The sequence below is a fragment of the Lynx rufus genome, unplaced genomic scaffold (genome assembly GCF_022079265.1).
Source record: "Lynx rufus isolate CCGP_SWC_20201006 ecotype Redwood Valley unplaced genomic scaffold, mLynRuf1.p SCAF_29, whole genome shotgun sequence".
Taxonomy (NCBI): Eukaryota; Metazoa; Chordata; class Mammalia; order Carnivora; family Felidae; genus Lynx; species Lynx rufus.
The window spans coordinates 5380464-5391386 of record NW_025814844.1 but is presented as its reverse complement, the minus strand read 5'-3'; the positions used below and the strand labels follow the sequence as shown (position 1 = coordinate 5391386).

The 10923-nt window shown below is 46.5% G+C and overlaps 1 long non-coding RNA gene across 3 annotated transcripts; it reads right to left on the bottom strand.

Moving 5' to 3' along the window:
* Window positions 1-364: 364 nt before the first annotated feature.
* Window positions 365-9009, bottom strand: LOC124519844 (uncharacterized). 3 transcript variants are annotated; one of them, XR_006964205.1, is made up of 5 exons: window positions 8833-9009; window positions 6013-6167; window positions 4362-4714; window positions 2203-2415; window positions 365-1057 (listed from the first exon to the last, which is right to left on the bottom strand). It is a non-coding gene; the product is annotated as an uncharacterized LOC124519844 (long non-coding RNA). The 3 variants fall into 3 exon arrangements; XR_006964203.1 differs by lacking the exon at window positions 4362-4714; XR_006964204.1 differs by lacking the exon at window positions 4362-4714 and having other exon boundaries at window positions 365-677.
* Between the last annotated feature and the right edge of the window lie 1914 nt (window positions 9010-10923).

Genomic DNA, 10923 nt, shown 5'->3' with positions numbered 1-10923 from the left:
GTGAATGATATGAGGTGGGGACTTCTTAAATTTCCTCTAGCCAAGTCTGGTCTCACTTTTGTGTCTTTATAGCTGTTTTCTAGAGATAGCTCTCTGCTTCTCCCTGTATTACTCTTTCAGACCCACTTCATATCCTATGTGTGCAATCTTGAGTGAACTCTATTCCTTCTCCATTCCATCCAGTTCAACCCTGTCTAGTTCAATTAATCCCAAACCAAGTGCTGTCAGCATTGGGAGCCAGCCACTGGGGCTATTTGGTCTCTGCCTTTGGGAGCTCAATTAACCATTGTAGCAATTTGTTAGTATGAATTTAACCCGTGTTAATTTAGAAAACCTGAAAGCTAGAGCAAAGCACACCAAAAAATGGAAATAAAAATCACTTTTAATCACATTCAGAGATGACACCATGCTAATTTTACTTTATACAGATGGGCATGTATATAGTACATACACGCAAATTTGGATTCTGATGTTCTAATTACACGTTCATTACACACGGCCTCGCATCATTTCCTCTTGCTTTATTCGTAAGAGTTCTGTCGGGACAAGGAGGCAGAACACATTCTTCGCTTTTTGGAGTCTCAGTTTCTCCCAGGTCCAGGGCGTGTTGTCGGTCCACACAACCACGCAAGGGAGACTAATCATCTCCTACAGCCTGGCTTGCTGGGAGAACCATCCTGTTAACCAGATAAAGGGTTAACCAGAGCAGAGTGTCAAAGGGCTCTCAAAAATGCAGCCCCTTTGCAGAGGGGCCTCAAAGCCTCTTCCCCAAGGAGGGAAGGAGCGGGCAGTTAAGAGGAGCCTTATCTGTGAGAGCGATCATCAGGAAAAGTTGTACGTTTTCTGCACTACAAAGGCGCTGCTTTCTTCTCTTCGGCTCTGACTGGAGCTCTTGAGACTGAAGAAAACTGTTGGCCACAGTTCTAAAAACTCCAGATAAAGGCTTTGATTTGTTAATTAAATTTTTACTATCTGCATTTGATATCTCAGCCAAATTGTATCCGCCGCAGGAACAACAAGAAAGTCCCTCACTTCAAAGGGGCGCCCACTCGGTGACCTGTAATTATGGAATTTACTGCGGGGTGAAGCGTTGTCTGGGGTGCACCTGCCTTCCTAGAGCCCTCCACGCGGCCCCCCGGGGACAGCCGCTCTTTCTGGCCCTGGCTCCTAGCAAAGGCACGGGGGCGGAGCCAGCACACCTGCCCGCGCTGGGCGGCGCGGGACCCTAGTGAGGAGCAGGTGTCAGCCGGGGGCCCCACCCCGCCCAAACCCGTCTCGGCCCCGCCCACAGACAGCCCCCGCCCACCCTGAAAGCCTCCTGGACGCCTTGGGGAAACATGGCTTGTTTAATGAAAAAATTGAAAGGCCGGAGCCACTCTGGCTGCTGGTCCCAGGCAGAGTCTTTTCCTTTCCTGTGAGCTTGACCAGAATCTCCCTCTGCTTGGCAGGGGCCACACCACCATCAGGCCCTTTCATTCCCTCTGTGGCGTGGATATTATTAAAGGATATTTAGAGGTCCCTATATAGGGCTGCTTCCGCAGACCTTTCCCCATTCAGCACTGGTCATTTCTTACACGCATATAATCGAAACCTGCGGATTTCTTTTATAGGCGTCCCTCTCCGGTGCTTGGCATAAGCTTTGCCTTGGCCATAAGCAGAGTAAAGCCAAGTTTTGAGATACCTTAAGCAATCCTGTAGGACTTTCTAGTGGACCACTTCCAACGCAAGCTTTGGTGTTACTAGTTTTTCCTATTTTCCTTCATTTTTGTTTTTAAAATTCAACGTTGGTACCATTGTGTTAGATACAAAGTGGCCTCCAACCCATTTACGAAAGATGCAGAAGTATATGGTAAAAAGTACAACGTTCAATTAAAACTACTTGGGGTCCATACAATTTTCACGCAGTGGGTTCGGATAGATTTTTTTTCCCCCCCTCTCAGATGAAAGTCCTGGTTGTTTTGACTCAGGGTGGACCCAATCATGACTGTAGACTGATCTGTATAAGGGGGAATTTATGCCTACAAGAGGAAGGAAGGGGGAGAAAAGGACACTTTCTAGTGACCGTATGCTTTATCAAAGGGTGCGATCTAACCTGACATAAATAGACGTTGAGCTGTTGGCCTGAGTTTGAAAACGCAGGCTTACTGATACTCAGACTCGTTCCAAGTCATCTTATCTCTCTTACCAACGGGTGCTACTTACCAGCCTCCCTTTGTTGCCTGGGCTCTCTTCGGAGGAGGAATCTGCTTTCGTTCGCTCCTGCCGGGCTCTTTCTGAACAGTGGCATCTGAGTATCACTGGAAACGGTTCACCAAAAAAGGATCTTAATGGTGTCGGCATATTCTAAGGTAGACCTTGCCACTCTGAGAACCTTCTAGAAACCACGAACTGTTTGTTATATCCTTGTCTGGAAGCCTAAAAGAGAACACACGGCACCACGTCAGGGAACCACAGAATTTAAGAATTTATCATGAAGAAGAGAAACCAATGGCAAGATGGCAGCAGTAGGACTGGGAAAGGGTGTGTATGACATCATGACATTCAGTGTCTTATAGACCAAAGCCAATAATAATCTTTTTTGGATCATTAAAATGGTGCTTTCACTTTTGATGTTTATTAACACTTATACATTGCAGGCTCCGTACTGACTAAACTCCTCCTGTATATTACTCCATTTAATCCTGACAACAACTTTGTGAGCCAGGTGATATTATAGCCAACGAACAAACAAAGGCTTGGAAAGGCCGACTTCTGACAAGGTCGCATGATGCCAAGATTTGATCCCACGTATAGTCGGTACCTTTCTCTTCCATATTACACTATTCCCTAAAATGGACAGAATAGCCTTCATGGGAAATAAGGGTGTCTTTTGGACGCAATAAAATGTCAGAGGGTTGAGTTCCTCTTTGCTGAATGCTTTCTGAAGTGATACAGAATGTAGGAGTAGCCAAGGTCACATTTGACCCAATATTGGAGGACACGTACTATTATTTTCTAACGAATTAACTTCATAAGCCCAGGAATTTCTGCTCCTCTCCCCCAGATAATAATGTTTATAATTTGTCTGTAACCTAAGAGAGCTTTCTTTTTGCCAAGGTCAAGAAATAATAGATAACTTCAGATCTAGAACAACAAAAATCAGAGAAGGACTACTTACAGGAATGAAGAGAGGAGAATACGACAGCCCCACATTCAAAAGCTCAAGAGAAAAATAAACATGTCTTTTTAAAAATGTGCATAGACTTGAGAGGCCATAAGCTAGAGAAGTGAAGATTATGCTATAACATTTAGTCTATTGGTGGTCCCCAAACATCTTCCTGTAATTATTGGAATGAAATGAAGAGTGCCTTCAAAACCACATATGGAAACAGATGTATCTGGTGTGCTTTGCATTGTGAACGTTTCTTGTGGCTCTGAGTCCAGAGGTGGGTTAACTAATTATGCCTGTTGTGAGCTAAATGTAAATATTAGAATTGTGTTCATCCAAAGCCTGCCCATACGCTCTTGCACACCACCCTGCATGATTCAACAAGGATGCATGGCACGCAGGCAAGGTCAAGGACGCAGGGACTCCTGAGGTGAGGCTCTGTCTCCAAACACCTGAGAAGAGACACTTTCTCTAGAGGATTTTTACCATATGACACCACCCAGTGAAGGGGACAGCTGGCTTTTCCTGGGTCCCTTTCCCTTCCATTTGTCCCTAAAACAAATATGGACAAAACAACTCATAACTGAAAATTGTCACGTCTTTGGGCAGGGGAGGTGCTTTATGCAAACTGACCCGGCCTCCTGTATTCTTTTGCGACCACCACGAGGGGAATTGGTCACATATTCATATTATTTCTAATTTATGATCTTATGTGACACTGTGGTTTAAGAGGAATAAGAGATCAGAGCTGCTGCAGAGTTAAAGTATAATCGTAGCGATTATTCCCATTATCTATTTGTGATCCCCATATTCTACTTCTCACTCAACCCTGGGGGATTGAGGAGGTCTAAGAATCATGTGATTATCTCCTGCCCCATCAGAGAAAAATCTGCTTTAACTGCTGTCATTCATGCTTCACAAAACGTCACGAAAACTTTGGGGTTATTTGTTTTTTTTTTTTAATTTTTTTTTCAACGTTTATTTATTTTTGGGACAGAGAGAGACAGAGCATGAATGGGGGAGGGGCAGAGAGAGAGGGAGACACAGAACCGGAAGCAGGCTCCAGGCTCCGAGCCATCAGCCCAGAGCCTGACACAGGGCTCGAACCCACGGACCGCGAGATCATGACCTGGCTGAAGTCGGACGCTTAACCGACTGCGCCACCCAGGCGCCCCATCTTTGGGGTTATTTGACATGAGTTCTGGTTTCTTACCGGTCTGGGGGCTCGGAGATAACAACAGACCACTCGATTAAGATTTGTATCCTCCATAAGTGCTAGAAAACAAAGTTAAAAGTCATTTGAAGTCTGTCTAGTCGTCAGCTCTTGAATGGCCAGGATGACAAATTAAGACGGATACAGATGGTCCAGGATCAATGTCAACAGGGCTGATAACCTTCATCTGCTCTCTGTGTCTCCAGGGTCTTTCATGAGGTGATCTGAATGTTCCAATAAAACGCGGCAGTGGACTGCTTCCAGATGCTGTTCTTCCCAGTTAAAGGCAAGCTGGAGGCTCTATCCTGCAGAGGATGTACCTAGCACAGGACTTCTTGACTCTCTTTTTCATTCTAGGGAACAAGTTAATGAAAACCGCATATGTGTGTTTTGACAGATCCTTGCAATTCACATCAGTTTGGCATATGCGGACTAGAGGTGACTCAAAGCTCCTTTAACACGAGGCTTGGGGAACTCCCCATCTTCAGCCTTCGTTGCTGATGACTGTAGAAAACAATTAGCCGATTGGGCAGGAAATTCCTGGACAGACCATCTGAATGGGTCAGCGCAAATGGGAGGAACATGCAAACTTGGTTTGCTCATAAAAAAAGAGAACAGATCACAGTGGAGGCATACGTGTGGAGAAGCCAGGGCAGTGCTGATGGGAGAAGGCGTGAGGTAGCACAGCTCTGAGCTTTCAAGGGAAGGAGGATGAGAGCATTAAGGCACAGAAGGTGAGCTAAGCAAGTTGTGCCTCCCCAGCAATGACGCAGCCCAGTGTCCTGGAGAAGCCAGGTACCCCCGGCACCCTCTGCCACACGTGTCTGGGTGGGAATCCCTACCCTGCCACTTAGGTGTCATAAGACCTTGGGCAAGGTCATCAATGGTCAGATTGAGTTATTTCCCTATCTGATAAACAGGGGCTGGTGGCAATGTCCACTGCATAGTGGTTATTAAGAGGATTAAATGAATTAGTATGTATATGTCCTGAGAAGACTTTCTGCTGTGTGCTTGTCGCTTTTATGTTCATTATTATTACCAGATAAGAGACTGAATCTGTTTCTCGTGAACTTTTAATATCTCCTTAGCATGCCCTTCCGTTGATCGGAGAATCGATAGGGTAAAAGCAGAACTCTATGGCAATCTGCCAAACGCACCACCATTGTCCCATCTAGATTTGGAGGGAACGGCACGAGACAGGTGCACTGCGTGTTGAGCGAATACGGGGTATGGAGTGTCTCCACCAGAGGGTCTATGTGTGGACTCTGAGAGGCCATCAGGACACAGCCTTTGGCTCTCCCTGGAGCCAGTAAGGTGAAGAGCAGGAGTTCACATCTCAACTCTAGCTGTGTAACCTGGCACTTTACCAGCCACTGCTCTAGGTTCCTCACCAGGAAAATAAGAGTAATAAATAGCGTTTCCCTCCAGGGGCACTTAGGGGGATTATGGGAGTTCATACACGTAAAACACCTAGAATAGTACTTGACATACTGTAAGCACCATATGAATGTTAAGTATCCCTATTATTATTTTTATTAACGGCAAACAGGGACCCAGGTTCTTGGGGACATAGTCTCTGAATGCCAAGTGGGAGAGCTAGTATTCACTTATTGATCAGCCATTTAAAAATCTAACATTTAAAAGTACTTACTCCACCAGAGACTCTGCTGGGCTGTGCGTACAGAAGTTAATGGGACTCGGGCCTTTGAGTAGCACCGGAGATGGGGGGAGAGGGTAGAGCTGGCTTCACCGAGGGGATGATGAGCTGGTTCTTACACAATGGCAGGTGTGCACCAGGCAGGGAGGCTGAGAGAAAAGAGGTGAAAACGATAGAGCGCATTAGGGTTTGAGGAAAAACAATTGTTTGTTAGGGCCAAAGCATGGAGTGATGAGAAAAGGTGATGAGGATGGGGAAAGAGAAGAGCCAGCTCAGTGGAGCATCTTTTTTTTTTTTAATTTAAAAAAAATTTTTTTTAACGTTTTTTATTTATTTTTGAGACAGAGAAAGACAGAGCATGAATGGGGGAGGGGCAGAGACAGAGGGAGACACAGAATCGGAAGCAGGCTCCAGGCTCTGAGCCATCAGCCCAGAGCCCGATGCGGGGCTCGAACTCATGGACCGCGAGATCGTGACCTGAGCTGAAGTCGGACGCTTAACCGACTGCGCCACCCAGGCGCCCCCAGTGGAGCATCTTTATGCCACATAGAGGTTGACCTTGTCCTGAGGCAATGGAAAGTCATCAAGGGCATTTAGAGGAGAGACATCACATGCTCAAGGTTCTGATTTGGAGTTGGTGCCGAAAATGAGGCTGGAAGCCGGGAGAAGCAATGAGTCTAGGAGAGAAGGCAGCTTGACTGGACCAAGGCAGTTGCATCAGGGGAAGGGGGCAAATTCAAGAGATATTTACGAGAAAAGGGAGATGTGGTTTCACGAGTAAGACGAATGAGAGAGAGACAGACAGAGACAGAGAGGGAGGGAGAAATCAAAAGTAAATTTCAGGTTTATAAAGAGGGATTAGTGAGTTTGTTTATTTATTTATTTATTTATTTATTTGTTTATGTTTTTATGTTTTTACTGCGTGGTGGCATTGGGGATAATTCAGAGGCAGTGAACTTTCAGAATGCTGAGTCTGATTAAAGTAGGCATTAACATCGGATCATCCTAGACTGGAGAACTACTTTTCAGTTCTTGAGTCTCCAGTTCTTAGGGGAGCCATTCTCCTGCCCCCATGAAGTATGCATGGCCACATGACTTCTTCAGGTTAACAACAGAACATTTTACCGCTGGCGCTCTTGTGTGTTCCTTTCCCTCCCCCTGCCATGGGAATGATGAGAGCCAAGAAGATATGGAATGTCCTAAGATTGGGCAAAACATGGGGGGCAGCTGCCGTGGACAGTCACCTAGACCTGCAGAGGACTTTGCATCAGTGAGAAATAAACTCTTGTTTTGTTGAGCCATTGAATGGGAAGGAGGGAGAAGATTTTACTGCGGACTTAGAGCTGGCCCGGAGTCACGGGGTTCTTTTTCTCTCTGTGTGGAATCAGTGGGATTTCATAAGTTTGCTGATAAAGTTACAGTATTTTAAAAATCCTCAGAGACTGAAGTTTTTACCCCTAGGAATAGCAGCCAGGTGGTAGAAAAATCTGGAACACAGCAGATTCTCAGCAAACGTTCCCCCCCTCCCTTTTTTTTCCAAGTTCCAACTAATACTTATCTGTTCTGACCAGAGAGAAGTACCTTTCCTCCCTTTGCCCAGACGTAACAAGTGCTGGTTATATAGTCTTTATTTGTATGTTTCCATATATTTACTGTTTACTATCTCTGGCCTTCCATCTGGGAATATTTCCTTCTGCCGGAAGAGAGCCTCTCAGTATTTCATTTAGTGTGGGTCTACTTGCCACTTACATACTTTGGCATTTGTTGGCATAAAAGTGTCTTTATTTAACTTTTACTCTTTTTTTTTTTTAATTTTTTTTTTTTCAACGTTTATTTATTTTTTGGGACAGAGAGAGACAGAGCATGAACGGGGGAGGGACAGAGAGAGGGAGACACAGAATCGGAAACAGGCTCCAGGTTCTGAGCCATCAGCCCAGAGCCCGACGCGGGGCTCGAACCCACGGACCGCGAGATCGTGACCTGGCTGAAGTCGGACGCTTAACCGACTGCGCCACCCAGGCGCCCCAACTTTTACTCTTAAGGAACATTTTCCCCAGGTGCAGTGTGCTACTTCCTCTCGCTTTTTTGTATATATCGTTCTGCCTTCCATTGTTTTTGTCAAAAATCAGACATGAGTCTAGTTACTGCTTGTCAAAAATTATTTCGCCTTTTTTCCTCTGGCCGTTGGTCAGATTTCCTTTTTGTCTTTCTGGTGTTCTGTAGTTTTAGGGTTCATAAATAATCACTAATTAAGCAATTCATCATTCTCTTACTTAAAAAATGTTTACCGAGCACATCCCCCACAGCTTGGCATCTAGCGGGGAGAAAAGACCAGACAGTCGGCAAGCTTAGTGTGGAGGATCACCGTGACCCTGGGGGCAAGCCCGGGTGCTTTGGGAAGATATGCTTCCGGGGTTGTGTTTTCGCCAAGCTCTGAAGGACCCAGTAGGGGATCAGCAGGTAATAATCAGTAAGGGATGAGCAGAAGCTAGAGAGAGAGAGAGAGAGAGAGAGAGAGAGACAGTGGTTCTGAATGTAGGGTCTGGATGCAAGGCTCCAAAAGAAGAGGGCCCGAGGGGCTTCGTGAAATTACAAGTAGGTCGGAGTGCCACACAGCAAGAGGGTGTGGGCCATGAAGAAGAGTGGCCAGGCACGAGGCTTGTTCATCAAATGCCCTCCTCTGGCTGCAGTGTCTGTTTTTAGCTTTAGACAGATGTTTACTTTCTACATGACATCTCTCCTAGGATGATTCAAACCCTCTCGAGCTCAGCTTGTCCAAGGATCTGGCTGGTATTTCCCCAACCTCAACCTCACCTGGAATGCCAGCCATGTTGGTTCAGTTGCGTGCAATGGAGGAGAGGGCATCGTTCTCCGTGTGGCCCGGTGTGATTTTGGCCCTCCTCATCGCTGTGGTCTTAGCTCACACCGAACATCGTCTTGTCCTCTCCACTCTAGCTGTGGGGGCCTTGTTTTCAGTTTCTCAAGCACATGCTCCCTCCTAATCAGATAGATCTTATAAGTGGTGTTCCCGCTGCTTTCTGGAAAGCTCCTCCCTCCACCTCATCACTTCCTTGGGGAAGCCATGCAGCCCCCCCCCCCCGACCCCCATTACTCATTCTCATTCTGTATCACATTTCCTGTCACAGTGCACGCACAGCTTGGGATTGGGCGTTGACGGGTGTGGCTCTGTGTGTGGTGCTGAATCCCCCGCTAGCCGAGTTTCAGGAGGGCAGAGACCACATGTGCCCTGTTTATTCTCAGGACCTGGCACGGAGAACCTACTCGATAAATCCTTGTTGAATGAGTGCCCCGTAGCTCTATTAAGGAGTCTGTGTGTTATCTGTAGGGCATGGAGGAACCACCAGTGTTGCAAAAGGGAGGATGATTTCATGAGAGGTTTTGCACTGGGAAACCCACTTTTGACTACCCAGTGGACCAAGCATTGGATTGGGCCAAACCGAAAGGGAAAGAGCCTTAAGGGTTGTGATACGGGTACCTGTCTGAGAGACAGTAGCAGTGGCTGTAGAGAGGAGGCTGGCAGGTGTGAGAAGCCCTAGCAAGCCCCACATGATGAGATCTGGGGACTGAATGGAGGGGACAGGAGGATAGCTGGATCTCTGGCTTGAATCCATGGACCAATGGTGGTTCCATTTATAAAACAGAGAGCAAAGGGCAGAAGGAAGAGGAGTAGGAAAGGAATGGCTTATTGGCTTGTTGAATCAGAATGTAGGTGCTTAGGAGGCCGCTGATCTTAGTCTCAGGTGAGAAACTGGCCTTGAAGGTATGGGGTTGGGATTTGTTATAAAATCCATCATAGAATGCTTCGTTTACACTCTGCCTTAGCTCTGAATAGCTGACTAACCCCAAGGACTTACTCAAGAGTCACTTTATAAATCCTGACAGTCAAAATATATTTCTTGGGGTGTTTTCTTTTTTCATTTTTATAAGGAAATAACAGCTAAAATAAGTCAGAGGTCAGTCTTAATGTAAAACTTCCTGAAGTGATTTGAGCCTGGGAGCTCATCTGCCTTTGACTGATTCTGTCAGTTGAATATAGACTTTTCACCAAAGCTGGAGTGGGGCTGACAGTGGAGGTCAGAGAAAACTGGACTGGCCAAGTTGGCAAACACCATTCTCACCCAGTGGGACCCCAACCCCCTGCCGAGAACCGTCTACTTAGGCCACTCCGTTTTGCAAATAATTGCTGTTTGGTTTTCAGCTTTCGAGATGAAAGCACCTGAAAGATCAGTCATAGGGCAGATTCAACAAGGGAAACATTAACTAGATATCGACCTGGATCCCCTTCGTGTTTGATGAGTAACGTATTGAATGGTCAAGCAGAGTTGTAACCAACCCAGAAAGTCGATATTGACTTTTGGGGGCGCTAATCAATGAGAAACGGAGACGTCCTAAAGGGGAACTGTTTTCACGCAGGTGGGTGAGTCAACTGTTCTGAGTACCATAGCTAATATGGCCAACGGACATGGTGACACCCACCCTGATTGGTTTGCATCAAGCAAGGTGAAGGGTACAGAGGCGTTCGTTTGGAAACAGCCGAATTCTCTTCCGGGTGCTGCTGCTTCTTAACATCCAGAGTTCTTGCTCTGTGAGAGCTCAGAGTATTCGGCTGGGGTTTGAGTTAAAGGGAGAGATTTCATATCTTGCAGGGCGGCGGGCGCCCAGACGGAATTCTCACTGAGGAGGCACAGCACCCGCACGGGCACCAGCCACTCTCCTGGGAAACCAGGAGGTCCCGTCGATTTCACAGAGTTGGATTTATCAGAGAAAAGTCATGCTAAGGAATCCTTTGCACATTCCTGGAGTCTCCCGAGACTTGGCTCTCCTCCTTGGGATTTTTTTCCTACTCAGTCCCTCAGGAGGCCACCAACACGCACCTACTCTGAC